At 61.2% G+C, this 15712-nt stretch overlaps 1 protein-coding gene across 3 annotated transcripts in view; it reads right to left on the bottom strand.

Moving 5' to 3' along the window:
• Window positions 1–14914, bottom strand: part of ADGRL1 (adhesion G protein-coupled receptor L1) — a 42233-nt gene extending 27319 nt beyond the window's left edge. Inside the window, exon 1 of one of the 3 annotated variants that reach the window (XM_053219745.1) lies at window positions 14472–14914. The gene's annotated coding sequence lies outside the window, so the exon portion shown is untranslated. The remainder of the gene's footprint in view (window positions 1–14471) is intronic. The other 2 variants (XM_027050077.2, XM_053219742.1) reach the window with 2 other exon arrangements.
• Between the last annotated feature and the right edge of the window lie 798 nt (window positions 14915–15712).

Here is a 15712-nt window from a genome sequence, read left to right as displayed (position 1 = left end):
GCGCTTGTCAGTTCCTCCACATGTATCTTAGACTGCCCACCAGTTACCCACAAGGCTGCTCCCTCTCACCTCCTTTAGGCTTTTGTTCAAATGTAACTATTTACTTCCTGTATGGTAGAGCTCCTGCACAGACACGGGACACTGGGTTGTTTTGCTCAGCCCTAGCCCCGGCTTCTGGAACAGGCCTGGCACACAGCGATGAGCACTTGTTGCATCTCAGACCCCAAACTTAGGAATCCACCTCGATTCCTCACCCTTCCCCAGCCCTCCCCTTCATAAGCTCCATCGGCAAGTCCCTAGGACTCTGCCTCCAAAGCACCTCACCAACCGGCCCACTTGTGGCCCCCGGTGCCACCGTCCGGGACCAAGCCGCCATCCGCCTCCACGCCTGCCCTCCACTCAGGGCTGAGGAATCCCTGAATGACGTGATCTGCCTATTAACCCTCCCCTCCGCTCTCCACTGGGGCTGGCGTTCCTCAGCAGGGCCTGGAGGCCACTGTCGATCTGGCGTCACCCTGCTCTGCAACCCGCCCCCTCCAGTTCCTAGAATGCTCTGGCTCCCGCCCCCCATTCTCTGCCTGGAACGCTCTCCCCGGTTCCCCATACACCTGCTATGGCTTTTCTCGGCTCAGAGCTCAACTCCGAGGCCACGCGGGCAGAACAACCCACCCCGGCCTCCCCAAACGTTCCTGCTGCTCCCACTTGCCACCCTTCTGCCCTGTTTTTGACCTACAGCTTTCGCCCACACCCGAATTACCTTTTAATGCTGGCAGGTATGCGGTCAACCTTCCCTGCTAGACCAGAAGCTCCTTGAGGGCCCAGGTTCTCAAGAACTATAAAGGTCAGGGCGGCGCGCTCACGGGCAGGACGGCCCCTTCTGGGCCTCAGACTCCTCTCGCGAAATGGGCAGTAATTTCACAGCACAGCCCTCCATACCTGCGCCCTCCCTATCCCCAGCCTTCGGGAAGTCTCCCCTCTACTGCCTCACCCCACAACCCCGACCGGACAGGGCCTGCACTTTGGGTTCATGTCACAGCATTTTATTTTATTAAAAAAAATTTTTTTTTAATCTTTATTTTTGAGAGAGAGAGAGAGAGAGAGAGAGAGAGAGAGAGAGAGAGACAGCGTGTGAGTGGGGGAGGAACAGAGAGAGAGGGAGACACTGAATCCAAAGCAGGCTCCAGGCTCTGGGTTGTCAGCACAGAGCCCGACGCGGGGCTCGAACCCACAAACTGTGAGATCCTGACCTGAGCTGAAGTTGGACACGTAACCAACAGAGCCACCCAAGCACCCCCTCACAGTGTTTTATGTTATGTTGTGGGCAGCAGGGGCTTCCTCATTACTTCCCCCCCTCCCCCCATCTCCTAGCCATGAGCAGGCTCAGGAGAAACTCTGACCCCAATGGACACTTCCCTCCCTGGTTCTCCCTGAGGGACTTAAACTAGTTAGCAGCTGGTTAATACTGGAAAGGCTGCTGGACACCAGGCTCCAGGGGGGTGGCGGGGGGGGGGGGGGCAGCCAACCCACCTAGGTCTGGATCCAACTCTGCCATTCACGAGTGGTGTGAACCTGAGCCGGCTGTCCCCTCCCCCACCCCGGTTTCGTCTGAGGGGTTCTGGTCAGGACAACAGTCTACGCATGGGACAGGCCAGCCTGGGACCCATCAAAGGGTGCTGTCCACAGCACAGCAGTATCAGAACACAGGGGGCATGCATCTGAGCGAGGTGGCTCCCACCCCCAAGGGCTGCACCCAGGACCCAGGCGCTGGAACCCCAGGTGGGGTCCCCAGGCCTCTCCCCCATCCACACTCCTTGGGGGACTCAACTAGCCTCCCCCAAGACTGCCACACTGGAGCGCCAGCCCTGCTTCTCTCCTCACCGTCTACACCTCCCTCAGGTCTCCCAGCCTGACCAGACCAAAACAACCCCACCCCCCATATTAGTCCATGGTCCCACCATCCCCCCGGGTCCCTGGGCTGAAACCCAGGGAGTCAAAATCCTTGGTTCCTCTTTCCTTCGCCCTGACATCCAGTTCAGGAGTTAGGACACCCCAGCAGCCGCTCTCTGGACAGCCCTGGCCTCCCCCTAGCAGCCTCCATCCCCTCTGGCTCCCACACTCTGGGCTCCCCACCGCAGCCAGAGGGGCCTTTAAAAAATTACGGTGTAACAGACATGTAACATAAAATGTGTCATTTTAACCGCTTTTACGTGTATAATTCGATGGCGTTAATTACATTCTCAGTGCTGTGCCACCATCACCACCACGGTCTACTTCCAAAACCCTGTCATCACCCCAAACAGAGACTCTGTCCTCGTTAGGGGTCACTGCTAGCCCCCGCCCCTGGCGACGACCAATCTACCTTCTGCCTCTACGACTGACTCCTCTGGGGACCTCATCTGAGAGGAATCGCACAGGATGTATCCCCCTGTGGCTAACTTGTGCCACTCAGCATGGTGTCCCTCAGGCTCATCCACACTGTAGCCTGTGTCAGCCGCTCATCCCTCTTTGGGGCTGAATAATATTCCATTACGAGGATGGACCACATCTTGTTTGGGGATGCCTGGGTTGTTTCCAGAGAGGGGTCTCTTTTTTAAAAATGTTTATTTTTGAGAGAGAGAGAAAGAGCACCAACAGGGGAGGGGCAGAGAGAGAGAGAGAGAGGGAGGGAGGATCCAAACAGGCTCTGCGCGGACAACAGGGAGGCTGACGCAGGGCCTGAACTCCCGAAACAGCGAGATCACGACTGGAGCCAAACCGACTGAGCCTCTATGAGTCCCAGAGAGGGGTCCTTTTCCTTTTACACACATCTTGTCACTCTTGACAATGTCTCCTGCTCCACGATCCCTGAGACAACGCAGAATCCCACCAGGTGGCCTCGGCCTGTGTCCCTTAGATCGCAGTTCAGATGTGCCCTCCTCGGAGAGGCAGGTGGGCCTCCAGTCCGTTCGGTCTGTGTGCACTTGGTGCCTGCCCGCCCAGGCCCGCCCCCCCCCCCTCCCCCGTCCCCGGCCATCCCGTAAGGTCCTCTGGGTGAGACAGGAAACCGCCCAGGGCAGCCGCGTTGGCAGGAGGAGTTCATGCGCGTGAGACAACTCGGGGCCGTGGCTGGCACACAGTGACTGAGGAGCGTCCCCTGCAGCAGCTGTCACTACCGTCGCCACTGATCGCATCACTGCCTCGAGACCTCGCTTGTCTACTCGTGGGTTTCCTTCACACCCCCAGGAAAGTGCAAGCTCCCCAGGCCACCTCCGGCACGGAGATACACAGTAGGTCCTCACGCAGATGCTTACCCAACAAATGCCAGGGGACAGAGGTGGGGGCTTGTGACCTGGGGGCCTGGGCACCATTGCCTGAGGGCCACACAGAGCGTTCCCTTCAGGCTGCCCCCCACTCGCTGAAGGCCACTCCCCAGAAAGCCCAGGCACTCCCAGAATGGGCCCCAGCTCAGGGCTGGAGTAGGAGGAGCCGGGCACTGTGACTACTGTCCCCTGCCCTCCCTTCCTGGCCTGTGTGCCCACCCGGCCTGGGCAGCTTGGCCTGCCACCCGGCGCCCACCTAAGCGGGGAGGCAAGGCCAGACATGGGGAGGGGGGAGCCATGTCCCAGGAGGCCTGAGCCCAAACATCCCTGGGGCCTTCGGACGGGGGTGTTATGAACTGCCCGCCCCCCACCAGCAAGAAAAAGGTATGTTGGAATCCTATCCCCCAGCACCTCAGAATGGGACCTGACTTGGTCTTTTAAAAGGTAATCAAGTTGGGGTGCCTGGTGGCACAGCCGGTTAAGCGTCTGACTTCGGCTCAGGTCATGATCTCATACTCTGTGAGTTCGAGCCCCGCATTGGGCTCTGTGCTGATGGCTCAGAGCCTGGAACCTGCTTTGGATTCTGTGTCTCCCTCTCTTTCTCTCTCTCTCTCTCTCTCTCTCTCTCAAAAATAAATATAGGGGCGCCTGGGTGGCTCAGTTGGTTGAGCGGCCGACTCCGGCTCAGGTCACGATCTCGCAGTCCATGAGTTCGAGCCCCGCGTCGGGCTCTGTGCTGACAGCTCAGAGCCTGGAGCCTGTTTCAGATTCTGTGTCTCCCTCTCTCTCTGACCCTCCCCCGTTCATGCTCTGTCTCTCTCTGTCTCAAAAATAAATAAACGTTAAAACGTTAAAAAAAATGAAAAAAAATAAATAAATATAAAAATAAATAAGTAAATAAATAATGGGTAATCAAGTTAAAATGAGGTCGTTAGGGTGAGCCTTCACCCAGCATGGCTGGTGTCTTTATGGAAAAGGGGATATTGAGACGTACATGCAGACGCGTGGCATACAGCAGGGGAGGACAGAGGCAGGGATCGGGATGATCGCCAAGAACCCCCAGAAGCCACGGGAGAGGCACGAGACAGACGCTCCCTCAGAGCCTCCACAAGGAACCCACCGAGCCCATACTTTGACCTTGGACGTCTGGCCTCCGGCACTTGGATAATAAGTTTCCGTGGTGAAAGCCTGCCAGTCTGGGGTACTCGGTCGGTTGGGGTACTCGGTCGGTCACGGCATCTCTAGCAGACGCACCCCCGGGGGGTCAGGACACATGGGGGCGGGTGGGGGACAGAGACGGGGGCAGGGCTGAGTCGCACAGCCTCAGAGAGCCTGGCACAAACTCTGGGATCGCCAGTCCCAGACCCTCCTGTGACGCCAGGGACAGCAGCTGACACCTCTGTGCCCCATCCCAGGCACCGTATACACACGGCCCGTTTGGTCCTTTTGAGAGCTTAGTACACGGGGAGGGCGGGTGGGGGAGGCACGCACCCGCATGGTACAGATGGGGAAAGTGAGGTCCCAGGGGCACCCCACTGCTCAAGGGACGCTGAACCCAGGCAGGCTGGCCCCCGAAGTTCGGCTGGGGAGACTGTGGTGGCCGGGACAGCCCCCTTCTCCGGGACCCACCGCTTCTGTGTGACGGCACCCCCAGAGCTGGGCACACCCAGACGTGCTGCACCCACGGGGCCACATGAGCCTGCACCTGCGTCTGTCCCCACCTCAAGCCTCCGCAGACTTGGGTGACCCTACTTCAATGCGTGGGACACAGGGCTTGCTGCCCTCACGCCACAAGGTGGACCAGACCCCAGGCATGTCCAACCCCCAGGTCATGTGGGCAGTGCACCAGTCCCACACCTGCCTGTTTGCTCCTGAGCCCCGCGTCAGGGTTGAGTCGAGGGGGAGGGGTGCGGCGGGGGTCCTGAGAGTGGGTGACACGGCCCAGGCTCTGTCCTCGGGTGCCCTGAAACGGGGCAGGGGAGGGTGACAGGAGGAGAACCAGCTTCTGGAGAAGAGGGGGCGCCTCTAGTCTGCCCTAGAGTGCAGTTGCCATGGCAACCCTCTCCTCGAGTAGGTGGGAGTCTGAATGCCTGGGGGGACACCAAGCAGGGAGGTGAGGAGCTCAGGGCCCCTCGTGGCCCTGCCCCTCCACAGGAATCTCCTGCCTCTCGCCCCAAACCCAGCAGCCTGAGAGCCCAGCTCCACAGACCTGCCTCCTCCAGGAAGCCCTCAGGCCTGGCAGCGTAAAGAAGCAGCAGGCCCCCCAGGGGAAGGTACAAGGGCCAGGCTCCAGGGTCTGAATCTGGTGTGGCCTCAGGCTCAGCATTTTGCCCCTGAGAGCCCATTTCCCGTCTCAACTCAGGACTAACAGCGCTACCTCGCAGAGGTGGAGCGAGTACCCAGACAGCGCCGAGCACACAGCCCTCCCCTGGGCAGGATGCTGCGGGCTCAGAGAGGGCAGGGTCCTCCCAAAGCCTTCCACCCCGGCCCCGTATCTCACCATCTCCCCAGAGGGCAGCCCAGGCCTCCCGGGTGCTCATCCCAGACCCCTCTCCTCTTCTCACCCCACTTCCAGCCCCAGCAGCTCCCGCGGCCCCTCCTGCAGAATCTGCTCTCTTCCCACTCCTCGGCCCTCACTGGTCCAGCCCCAACACCTGTCCCCTGGGCAGCCCTGCCTCGGCCTCTCAGGTCTCGGGCCATCGCCGCCCGCAGCCTGTTCCTCCCACAGTGACCAGAGGGTGCCCGTGAGCACCTGAGTCGGGCACACTCCTCTGCTCAGAACCCTCTAGGACTCCCACCTCGCTGGGAACAAAAGCCCATGTCCTTCCCTGGGGCCCACAAGGCCCTGCATGCTTTATCCCACCCCTGCCCTCACCTCCTTCCGCTCTCCTTGCTCGCTCAGCCCCCCATTTCCTGGAGGAGAACATCAGGCGTGGTCCCACCTCAGGACCTTTGCACGGGTTGTTCCCTCTCCCCCAGATGCCTGCACGGCCTCTACCTGGCCTAGAGGTCTTTGTTTCACTGCTGCCTGCTCAGGGAGGCCCCGCTGGCCCCAGTGCTCCTACCTCCTATTCCGGCTTTTCTCTCCACAGCAACCATCACCAGCATGCCAGCCGCGCATTTGATTTATCTGCTTATTATTTTTCTCCCACTAGATGTCAGTGCCACAGGGTGGGCTCTGTCTGTCTTGTCAGTTTTAAAAGGTCACTCTGGGGGCACCTGGGTGGCTCAGTCGGTGGGGCGTCTGACTTCAGCTCAGGTCATGATCTCATAGTCTGTGGGGTCGAGCCCCGCGTCAGGCTCTGTGCTGACGGCTCAGAGCCTGGAACCTGCTTCAGATTCTGTGTCTCCCTCTCTCTCTGCCCCTCCCCTGCTCATGCTCTGTCTCTGTCTCAAAAATGAATAAAAACATTAAAAAAGTAACTAAATAACTAAATAAAAGGTCACTCTAGTTGCCCAGTGGCCTGGACCACAGAGGGGTGGGGGCCATTCGAAGAAGCCCTTGCCCCCAGGGCCTCCTCCCCGGTCTCCCCCATCTATCTGCCATTCCCACCCCATCCACTCTCCACCCAGCCCAAGGGATCTTTGCAAAATAAAAACCCAATCATATCCCTCCCAGCCTACAACCCTCCATGGCTCTCTATTGTCTCAGGTGGCCTAGCATGGCATCTCAGACTCCGGTCTCCTGTCACCTTCTCACTCCCTTCTCTGCTCCAGCCTCCCAAAGTGCCCCCCCAACACCTGTCCCCTCTCCCCCCACCCCATACACACAGTACCAGGGCCCCTGCCCCTGCCCCACTCTTCCTTCAAAAGGACGGCCTGCGTCGGTCTCTCCTATAGCCCCGCTCACAGCACACTGGGCCTCCACGCTTTGCTTCCCTGAGTGGACTTGGGCTCTGCTGTTGAATGTCTGTCTTTCCCACCAGCTGGGGACTCCTCAGGGAAAGTTCCATCGCGGGTCATTCTGGCTCTCCGTTGCATGCCCAGCCCTGGGCAAGAACAAGTACTTAATTTGTTTAATGAACAAAGACAAAAACAGGCCCAGAGAAGAGGTTATCCATCCAGCGGACAGTCACCTAGTTCCCACTGGGTCACAAGTACTTGGGAGGAAAACAGGCCTGAAGGGGAGGGAGAGTGTGGGGGTGTATCTGTGGGGACACGTGTAAATGGGGTGCTCCGGGAACACCTCTCCCGGAAGGAGACATTTTAACAGGAGTGTCAAGGGCGTGAGCCACCCAGGGACCTGGGGAAAGATCTCGGGCAGAGAGAACCACACGTGCAAAGGCTCGGAGGTAGGAATCTGCCGGCGTGTGGCTGCGGCCCAGCGAGCAGGCGGAGAGTGGGAAGACGCTGAGGGCTAGGGGAGGTTACGGCACAGGGCTAGTAGGTGTGAGTCAAGGGGTAGGACACGGGCTTTTTCTCCAAGTGAGGTGGGAGCCAAGGAAGGCTCTGAGCAGAGCAGGGACATGGCCTGACTCGGAAGTTCACACGCTCCCTTCTGTTGCCAAGGGAGATTGGACTGCCGGGGGGGGGGGGGGGGTTTGCTGAGAGCAGTGGGGGCTCCCCATCCCCACCCCCTTCTTTTCGCCCTGTCCACTCAGCCATCAAAGCCAGGAACCTGGAGTTTACCCCGTGCTTCCTTTCCTCCACCCTCCTACCAGACGCCCGCAAAACCCTGTCAACTCTGGTCTCAAACCCTCCGCACCAGCCCTGATGTCTCAAGGCCCCTTCCGGAGCCTGCACTTTGAGAGCCCGCAGTAGCCTCCTGTTCCTGCTGGCTTCCCGGCCTCTCTTCTTACCCTCTGTAGTTCTCTCCCACGCAGGAACCGGAAAGAACTCATGCTGAGTATTCCCATCCTGTCCGGCGGGCCTTGACCCCTCCATAGGCCCTCCCAGCCCCGTGGCACAAACTCAATCCTTCTGCCCCCAAGACCGGCCTCCAGCCTCCTCTCTACACACCTGGCCAGAAAACATCTTACCTTTTCCCCGTGGAGCCACCACCTTCTTTCCGACCTCAGGGCGGGCCTCTCCTCACACGCTCTCTCTCCCCTCCACTGTATCCCTCCTTCCCCCTCCAGGCTGCAGCTGGGAGGCTCCCTCCCCCAGGAAGCCTTCTCTGACTGATAGACTCATCAGGTGCCTCCTCCAGGCTCCTTACCATGGGAGGCTGGTACCGTGGTGGCCTGTGGTCTCCTTCCACCTCATGGTGCTCCCTGCCTAAACCAGAGCCTTGCACTCGGGGCATGACAGAACACAGCTGAAAACGGTCAGAGGAGCCAGGGCCCAAGGCGCAGGGTAGAAGGCCACAGGAGTCTCTGGGCCTCCGGATGCTGGCAGTGAAGGGGCAGGGGTGGGGCGGTACAGAGACCAGAGAGAGGGGGAGATGATGCCTAGCAGGGCAAGAGGGAAGAGTCCCAGGGTCCTAGGTTCAAATCCCAGCTCTGCCCACGTCAGGCTCTGTGTTCTTCCTCGGAATTCTGCCTCTCCCCCACGGAAATGGGATGGAAGCCTCCCGCAGTGGCTACGGGGCTTAGGAGTAATATATGACGATCGCACGTATGCTCTGTAGGGCACCTCTGTACCAGGCACTCATCTAGTGCTGGACAGACATCTGTGGAGAAGCCAGACACAAAGAGCACTAAAGGAGTCTGTCCCATGATGTACCAGGATCATGGAGGAACAGGGGCTCTGGGGTGTGTGTGTGTGTGTGTGTGTGTGTGTGTGTGTGTGGCAGAAGGCGGTGGGGAGTGGGTAGTATGTACAACTTATAATAGAGTGATGTAGAAAGCCCAGACACTGCAGTAAAGCCCCACAAAGGTTCAGGGAGGAGCCGTACAGGTGTCCAAGGAAAAGAGTTCCTGTCAGGGAGCACAGCCTGTGCAAAGGTCCTGGGGCTGGCCAGTGCTTGTTTGAGGACAAGTGAGGAAGCCATTGTGACCAGTGGAGGGAGCATGGGGGAGTGGGAAGAGACGAGGGCAGGGAGGCGACAGGGACAGACCGTATCAGACTTGCTGTGTACTTAAGCGCACAAGTGCGCCCCAAAGGGGGCTGTCCTCTGCTGAGGAGGATATACCCACAGGTGCCCTGGCTTCCACCACCAAGGGCAACTGTGGGGTACTCTAGGGCAGGAGCTGACCACCGATGGCCCAGTCACTCCCTGTTTTTGCACAGCCAGTGGAGTAAGAGTGGCCTTGCCACACTTTAAACGTTGTGAAGAGGGGTGCCTGGGTGGTTCAGTCAGTTAAGCGTCGGACTTCAGCTCAGGTCATGATCTCACGGTTTGTCGGTTCAAGCCCCACATCGGGCTCTCTGCTATCTGGGCAGAGCCCGCTTCCGATCTTCTGTTTCCTGCCCCTCGTGCTCCTCCCCCACCCACACATGTTCTCTCTCTCTCTCAAAAACAAACATTTAAAACAAACGTTAAAAAAAATAAACAAAAGGTTTTCAAGAGGAGGCAGAGGAAGAGTATGAGAAGAGCAGGTGGGCGACCTGTAAGTCTCCCGAACTTACTATCTGGCTCTTCACAGAGAAACCGTGCTGACCCCTGGTCCTGAGCAGTAGTTCCCAACGAGGCACAAGTCTGTTCTCTATCCCAGGCTGTTTGGCAATGTCTGGGGTCTCAGTCGGGGGCGGAGGGGATACTACCGGTATCTGGAGGGTGCAGGGCGGGGATGCTGGCCGCAGTCCTGTGATCCACAGGGCAGCCCCCGCAGAGAATGACCCGGCCCCGATCCCAGGACCGCCATGGCTGGGAGACCCCCTCGCCTGCCTGCACCACCTCTCCAGGGGCCGGACAGGAGCTCCCGCTTGGCTCCCTGGCTTGCCCATTCCTGACTTCCTGGGTATTTTTAGCCTTGAGGGAGGGACCCTGACTATTTTTAGCTTTGGGGGGGGGGCAGGGCTATTTTTAGCCTCAGCATCTATTTATTAGAGTTTTTATCTTCCCCAAATTTTGGAGTTGGGGGTGGGGAGGCAGGGGGCTTCTTCTGGGCTATTTCCCCAGGGCCAATGCAGACTGGAAACAAGGGTGAGGGGCGCATCCCATGAGACAGAGAGGCTGGGTCAGTGCCCCACCAGGAGGGGCTGCTTGGGCCCTGACCCTGGGTTTCCAATCCCCCCCCCCCCCCGAACAGAGGGCCCCCACACTTCCCACCTCAGGCTCTCCACCCCATAGCGTGCCCAGTTCCATACAGATACCCTCACACACTGGAGCACCCATGAGGCCAGCTCAGAGAGAGCTGGTGGGCACAGGTGGGCTCACAGGTGGGCATGGGGAACAGGTGCAGAGATGGCCCGGTCAGGTCCCTAGCGGCGGCCCTCAGTCCCCCCAAAGGGGCGGGGTGGATGGGGAGCCCTCACTATACACAGCCGGAGGACTCCCGTCCTTTGACAGGCCCCCTCCCATTCACTCAGGTAAGATTTCTTGAACACCTACTGTGGGCCAGGTATGAGTCTCGACACCTTGGATCCAAAAGCAAACCAAGTGATAAACTCCCTGAGCACTTGGATCCTGGCTGGGGAGACAGATGACAAAGAAACAGGCACAATAAATAAATAAATGACAGAGTGTGCAAAAAGGCATCCATGCTAGGCAAAGTCAGGAGGTGGGTGGGAGGCTGCGATTTTAAACAGGCTGCACGGGGTAAAGGTTACGGGGGCGGGGGCTGACATGTGAAGCGGGTGAAGAAGCAAAAGCCTTGTGGACGTCTGGGTGAGAGTCCTGGGTGGAAGAACAGCCAGTGCAAAGGCCCAGGGGTCGAAATGTACTTAACATGTTGGTGGAGAAGTGAGGAGAGAGGGAGTGAAGGGGACGAGGTGTTGGGGACGGTCACGCAGGGCCAAACCCCAAGATGGCCCGGTGCCGGAACCTGCTGTATTACGTGGACACAGGGGCTGCCACAAACCTTCTCCCTAACTCCTGAAATACAAGCCCCTTGACTGAAATCCCTACGTGTTGCCAGACTAAGAGCTCCACGAGGACAGGGCACTGTCCCCATGGCATCACCAGCACAGACTGCACGAAGAGGTGCACCCAGCCTCGTTCCAAGAAGCCTTGTGTCCACATACCTGCCACGTGGGAGCCACAGACAAACACGGGGCCACTCGCTCTGCAAAACTCACAAACTCCAGCACACAGGAGACCCCTACAAGCATCGGACTAGCCTGTTGGACACGTGATCGCGGCCAGGCTCAGCCGGGTCACCGTCCAAATCGCACACACAGAACACACAGACATCTGGCAGAGGACTGGATTCTGGGGGCGATGAGAACCTCCCCCTGCCCGTGGCTCTGTTCGGCAACAGCCTCCCGTCCCGGGACCCTGCTTTCCTCTTTGATGCGGGTGGCCAACACCCGGCCCAGGAGGAAGGCTCGGTTGCTCAGGCACGTCCAGGGTCACTGCGGTCGGGTCCAGACTCCAGACCCAGGGAACACCCCCCCCCCCAAAAAAGAGGGGTCTGGAAGAGGGAAGCGTCTGGCGGCTGGAAATCGGATCCTTGAGAGGAGCCCACGTTGAAATCGGAGCCTTGTCCTTGGCCACACAGCTGGCTGGAGAGGTAGGAGGGAGCAGAGACCTAGAGCTCAGCTCCCCACAGCCAGCGGGGATCCCCCTCCTCCTCTTCCGCATTAGGGGTACCCGCTCTAGCTGAGCAGCACAGCCCCTTGGGATCAGCACCCCCGCCCACCAGATGCCCACACTGGGGCTCATGCTCTCCTACCAGCCTGGGGGTGTGAGGAAGCTGCACACCCCAGATGCAGGCGGCTCACAGGTGGAGCCCCCCCCCCCCCCCCGGGGCCAGGAGTTCAGACCGCTAGATGCAGACAGCAGTGCAGCCAGGGAGCCCGCCAGCCCCTCCCCTACACACCTGGTGGGGGTCCTCCTAGGCTCCCCAGGGCACGCTGGGAATAGACACAGGGCTTCGTGAGTCTCCCTTCCACCTCTTCCCTACAGGCACCATGGCCCAGGTACGCCGGCCCCGTCTCCCCGCCCTCCCTAACCCTGGGTAGCTTCCAAGCCCAAAGGCAGGCATTAGCAGGGGTGATCATGCCTTAAGCCAGCTCCCCAAGAGCGGGGGGTTGGGGTGGGCGTCCTGTAGGGGGATGGCCTAGTGAGGCACTGGAGGGCAGGGACCACGAGCATGGGGCGGGCTAAGCCCCTGCGGGAGGTCACCAAGGGAGAGGAGGGAAGGTGGCCGTCACAGTAGGAGGGCCGGCGCTCACATGTGAGCGTACATGTATGTGGCTCGTTCCATGGGTGCCACTGCCGCCAGCCAGGGATCGAATTAGTTCCCTTTTCCGCTTTCCAGATGATTTTTCATCTCTGTAATTAATGGGCAAGTCAGTTCTGAACGGCATGGCAGGCAAATTGCTAGTTAGGAAAATCACGGATAATTTTCTCGATATGATAATGAAGGTTGTATTCCTTCTCTTATTCTCCCTGTTTTCATCCTACTTTTAAGTAATAAATTTGGCATTCGTGGGTGGGGAGTGGGGAGGAAAGAGAAGTCACCTGCCCCCACAGCTGGGGCCTGACCCAGCCCCACTGGGAGTCCTGAGCCCCTGGCCATGGGGCAGACGGAGAGGATGATAGACCAGACGGGGACCCTCCGTGGGGCACCGCACCATCCCGATGATAATTCAGGTACCAGGCCTAGAAGAGCAGGTGGAGGGCAGCGAGCCCCCAGCTGTGAGCTGGGCTGAACGGATGGGGTCTGGGGTCAGGTTACAAGCTCATGCCGGCCCCTGGGGTGCTGGAAAGAAGAACAGAGACCAACAGCCTCTCCCCAAGAAGCAAACAGCATTGAGGTCAACAGGCCTAGAGCAGACATCATCCTTAGGAGTCCCCCACACCTGTCCCCACACTGTCCGACCCCTTCTCTGCGATGACTCCTGTAGCAGCCAAGGGAACAGAGCAAGCAGAAAAGGGAGAGAGAGGAAGAGAAACAGACAGAGAGAGGCGGAGAGGCGACCAGCCATCTTGGCAGCCATCTTGAACCCCTCCCCCTGCTCCCCCCAGGCACACCACATGTTTGGATGTGGGCAGACTAACCCAGGCCCTGGGTCCTGCAGGAGCCAGGAGGAAAGGGGGCCCTGCCTCAAGCCTGGGACGGCTGGACACCCACGCAGCTGCCACCACTGGGGAGGGTCATGGGGGGCAGTGGTTACGGCCAGGAAGGTACAGTGAGGGGCTGGGCAGGGATGGGGCTGGGTGCTGACCTAGACTGGAAGAGTAGGGACAGGGCCGTGCGTGGGGGCTGTGCAAGCAGAGTGCTGTCTTCGTAGGGGTGCTGGGGGTTCACTGAAGCGATGCCTGCAGGGGCATTTTTCGGGCCGAGGCCGGAGCACCCACAGCACTCTCCACCCTCTTCTGGTCCGGACTCCCGTCCCGGGACCCTCCGATGGGAGGATGACAGTTGAATCCCCATAGCTCGACCCAATGAACACCTGGGGGAGACGGAGGGCTCTCGCCCTCAGAGCCCGAATCCGGGTGGATCAAACCCCACAGCTTCCCAGGCTTAACCGGGTGCCAGCGAGAGCGGGAGCGAGAAGACGCAGCCGAGCTGCCCACCTCCTGACAGCGGTGCCCCCCGCGCTGCGGCCGGCGGGACACCCAGACGGACCCCTCCCCATCCACCGCGTCTCTGCCTCCCGGAGAAAAACAATCCCCAGCCCAGCATCCTGCGGTGCCAGCCCTCGACACTGCTCCTCCGGGGGCCGGGGCCCGCGCGCGGCGCGCACACGCACCCTCTCCGCTCACACCCAGACACCTACACAAACAGGGCGCCAAGCACCCGCGCGCACACGCACCGGGGACACGCAGGCACCGCCGCGCCGCTTCCCCACAAAGGCTGGAGCGCGCGCGGGCACACGCAGCCACGCGCGGGCACACTCGCCGTCCCCTCCCCCCGCCGGGCACCCCGCGGCCGCCCATCCGCACCCCAGCGTCCCCGGCGCTCCGTGGGGGCCGCCCCTCTTGACCCCCAAGCCGGTGGATACGAAGTGCAGGCCGCCCCCGACTCCCCTCGGCTCAGGTGCAGTGAGTCGCGGCTCCAGCATCCCCTCCCCCTTCGCGGCCCGGGCAGGCCTCGGCTCCCATCCTCCCCCCACCCGCCTCGGCCCGCACACCTGGCCCAGGTGTGGCGTCCCCCTCGCCCTGGACCCGCAGACACTCACCTGTCCAGCGCCGCTCCGGGGTCGGCCCTGCGCGTCTCTCCTGCGGCTCCGCGAACCCCGGCCCCCCGCCCGGCACATCTCCCGGAACCGGGGCGGGGGGGAAAAGGGTGAGGGGTGGCGGGGCGAGGGCGGCCTCCGTGTCCCCTCCTTCCCCCGGCCCAGCACCGCCGCCACTAACCAAAAATTAAAAAAAAAAACAAAAATTAAAAAAAAAACAAAACGGATTATACAGCTCCAAAGGCGGCCCCCTCGCGGCGGCAGAGGCTCGGGGCTGGGGGCGAGCGGGTCTGCACCCCTCCCGGAGAGGGAGGCGGCGGAGGCGGCGGGGCGGGGGCGGCGTCAGAGCTCCGGGGGCTGGGGCGAGGCGGAGCCCCCCGAGGCGGCGCCGACAGCGGCCCGCATCTCCCCCGCAGCTCCGCGGCCCCGACGGAGGCGGCACGTGTGCGCCCAGGCGACTTCCCAGCCCCCTCCGACGACGGCGGCGGCGGCGGCGGCGGCCGGGGGGTTAACGGGCCAGCCGGGGCGCCCCTGCAGCCCCCCGCCGCCCGGCGGCGCCGCTCCGGGGCCCGCTCGGCCCCATCCGCCGGGGCCTCCTCGGCAGACGGCGGGGCGGAGGCGCCGCAGCGCCAACAGCTCCCGCGCCGACGGCTCGGGCTCCCCGCAGTGGCCGCGGGGGGCTCGGGTTGGGGGCGGGCGGCGCGGAGCTGGGGGGGGCGCGGTTGGAGGCGGGCGCGGCGGCGTCGCGCCCCCGGGGCGGCCGGAGGGGGGGGGGGCGCCGGGCCGGGCCCGTGGGCACCGCAGGACGCGCGGACCGAGCCGGCGCCGGGCACCAGCAATGACAAGCCGCCTGCTCGCCCCTCTCCCCGACGCACCCGCTCCGGGAGGGGGGCGGCGGGCGCGCGCAAAACCCGGCCCGGAGCTGCCGCCAGGGATCGGCCGCCGCAACCAGTCCGAGCGCACCGGGGGCCGACCAGAAAACCCGGACTGGATTTTCCTTTCCTGCGCCTCCTACAGCCCCTCTGGAAATGCGAAAAGAGGGAAGGCGATGTGCTGAGTGGCTGCGTCGGAACGGGGAGTGGGGGAAGGGAGGCGGGCGCAAGGAAGACCCGGAGAGGATTTAGCGGCAGTTAAGTAAAGGAAAGGCGAAGGGAGAAATGGAGGAGCTCTGGAAGGGGTATGCAAAACCCGGATTGGATTAGACAGAGATGGGCGGGGGGGGGGGGGGGGAGTAGCTGCGACAG

This window comes from Acinonyx jubatus, chromosome A2, assembly GCF_027475565.1.
Source record: "Acinonyx jubatus isolate Ajub_Pintada_27869175 chromosome A2, VMU_Ajub_asm_v1.0, whole genome shotgun sequence".
Classification (NCBI taxonomy): domain Eukaryota; kingdom Metazoa; phylum Chordata; class Mammalia; order Carnivora; family Felidae; genus Acinonyx; species Acinonyx jubatus.
The sequence above is the reverse complement of the archived record's forward strand: the minus strand, read 5'-3'. Positions and strand labels throughout refer to the sequence as shown.